The sequence below is a fragment of the Arachis ipaensis genome, chromosome B6, assembly GCF_059453495.1.
Source record: "Arachis ipaensis isolate K30076 ecotype BB chromosome B6, ASM5945349v1, whole genome shotgun sequence".
NCBI lineage: Eukaryota > Viridiplantae > Streptophyta > Magnoliopsida > Fabales > Fabaceae > Arachis > Arachis ipaensis.
In genome coordinates, this window is record NC_142441.1 from 68,364,889 (window position 1) to 68,367,561 (window position 2,673).

At 43.0% G+C, this 2,673-nt stretch overlaps 1 non-coding gene across 1 annotated transcript; it reads right to left on the reverse strand.

Annotated features, from left to right (window-relative positions):
- Nucleotides 1-335: 335 nt before the first annotated feature.
- Nucleotides 336-443, reverse strand: LOC148561188 (small nucleolar RNA R71). Its single transcript, XR_015887161.1, has one exon. It is a non-coding gene; the product is annotated as a small nucleolar RNA R71 (small nucleolar RNA).
- Between the last annotated feature and the right edge of the window lie 2,230 nt (nucleotides 444-2,673).

A 2,673-nucleotide genomic window follows, 5' to 3' on the forward strand; every position in this document is an offset into this window, starting at 1 on the left:
CCAATTTACATGGAAGAAGCATCTCCATCCCTGCCATTGGAGCAAACAACTTCGAGCTGAAACCTCAATTAGTTTCTCTGATGCAGCAGAACTGCAAGTTTCATGGACTTCCATCTGAAGATCCTTTTCAGTTCTTAACTGAATTCTTGCAGATCTGTGATACTGTTAAGACTAATGGAGTAGATCCTGAAGTCTACAGGCTCATGCTTTTCCCGTTTGCTGTAAGAGACAGAGCTAGAGTGTGGTTGGACTCTCAACCCAAAAATAGCCTGAACTCTTGGGATAAGCTGGTCACGGCTTTCTTAGCCAAGTTCTTTCCTCCTCAAAAGCTGAGTAAGCTTAGAGTGGATGTTCAAACCTTCAGACAGAAAGAAGGTGAATCCCTCTATGAAGCTTGGGAGAGATACAAGCAACTAACCAAAAAGTGTCCTTCTGACATGCTTTCAGAGTGGACCATTCTGGATATATTCTATGATGGTCTGTCTGAATTAGCTAAGATGTCATTGGATACTTCTGCAGGTGGATCCATTCACCTAAAGAAAACGCCTGCAGAAGCTCAAGAACTCATTGACATGGTTGCTAATAACCAGTTCATGTACACTTCTGAGAGGAATCCTGTGAGTAATGGGACGCCTCAGAAGAAGGGAGTTCTTGAAATTGATGCTTTGAATGCCATATTGGCCCAGAATAAAATATTGACTCAGCAAGTCAATATGATTTCTCAGAGTCTGAATGGAATGCAAGCTGCATCCAACAGTACTCAAGAGGCATCTTCTAAAGAAGAAGCTTATGATCCTGAAAACCCTGCAATAGCAGAGGTGAATTACATGGGTGAACCATATGGAAACACCTATAATCCCTCTTGGAGAAATCACCCAAATCTCTCATGGAATGATCAACAAAAGCCTCAACAAGGCTTTAATAATGGTGGAAGAAACAGGTTTAGCAATAGCAAGCCTTTTCCATCATCCACTCAACAACAGATAGAGAACTCTGAACAAAATACCTCTAATTTAGCAAACTTAGTCTCTGATCTATCTAAGGCTACTCTGAGTTTCATGAATGAAACAAGGTCCTCCATTAGAAATTTGGAGGCACAAGTGGGCCAGCTGAGTAAGAAGATCACTGAAACCCCTCCTAGTGCTCTCCCAAGCAATACAGAAGAAAATCCAAAAGGAGAGTGCAAGGCCATTGATATAACCATCATGGCCGAATCCAAGGAGGAAGGGGAGGACGTGAATTCCAAGGAGGAAGACCTCCTGGGACATTCAGTGATCAACAAGGAGTTTCCCTTTGAGGAACCAAAGGAATCTGAGGCTCATCTAGAGACCATAGAGATTCCATTAAACCTCCTTACGCCCTTCATGAGCTCTGATGAGTATTCTTCTTCTGAAGAGAATGAGGATGTTACTGAAGAGCAAGTTTCCAAGTTCCTTGGTGCAATCATGAAGCTGAATGCCAATTTATTTGGTAGTGAGACTTGGGGAGATGAACCTCCCCTGTTCACTAATGAACTAAATGCATTGGATCAACTGAGATTGCCTCAGAAGAAACAGGATCCTGGAAAGTTCCTAATACCTTGTACCATAGGTACCATGACCTTTGAGAAGGCTCTATGTGACCTGGGGTCAGGAATAAACCCCATGCCACTCTCTGTAATGGAGAAATTGGGAATCTTTGAGGTACAAGCTGCTAAAATCTCATTAGAGATGGCAGACAATTCCAGAAAACAGGCTTATGGACAAGTAGAGGACATATTGGTAAAGGTTGAAGGCCTTTACATCCCTGCTGATTTCATAATCCTAGATACTGGAAAGGATGAGGATGAATCCATCATCCTTGGAAGACCCTTCCTAGCCACAGCAAGAGCTGTGATTGATGTTGACAGAGGTGAACTAGTCCTTCAATTGAATGAGGACTCCCTTGTGTTTAAAACTCAAGGTCATCCTTCTGTAAACATGGAAAAGAGGCACAGTAAGCTTCTCTCAGTACAGAGTCAACTAAAGCCCCCACAGTCAAACTCTAAATTTGGTGTTGGGAGGCCTCAGCCAAACTCTAAGTTTGGTGTTGAACTCCCATATCCAAACTCTAAGTTTGGTGTTGGGAGTCTATAAAATTGACCTGATCACTTGTGTGGCTCCATAAGAGCCCACTGTCAAGCTATTGACATTAAAGAAGCGCTTGTTGGGAGGCAACCAAATTTTTATTTATCTAATTTTATTTTTATTTTATTGTTCTTTCATGTTTTATTAGGTTCATGATCATGTGGAGTCACAAAATAAATAGAAAAATCAAAAATAGAATAAAAAACAGCAGAAGAAAAATCACACCCTGGAGGAAGGGCTTACTGGCGTTTAAACGCCAGTAAGGAGCATCTGGCTGGCGTTCAACGCCAGAACAGAGCATGGATCTGGCGTTGAACGCCCAAAACAAGCAGCATCCTAGCGTTCAGACGCCAGGAATGCACTCTGAGGAAAGCTGGCGCTGAACGCCAGAAACATGCTGCATCTGGGCGCTGAATGCCCAGAACAAGCATCAATTCGGCGTTTAAACGCCAGAATTGCATGCAAAGGCATTTTACATGCCTACTTGGTGCAGGGATGCAATTCCTTGACACCTCAGGATCTGTGGACCCCACAGGATCATCTCAGCATCTGTGGATCCCACAGGATC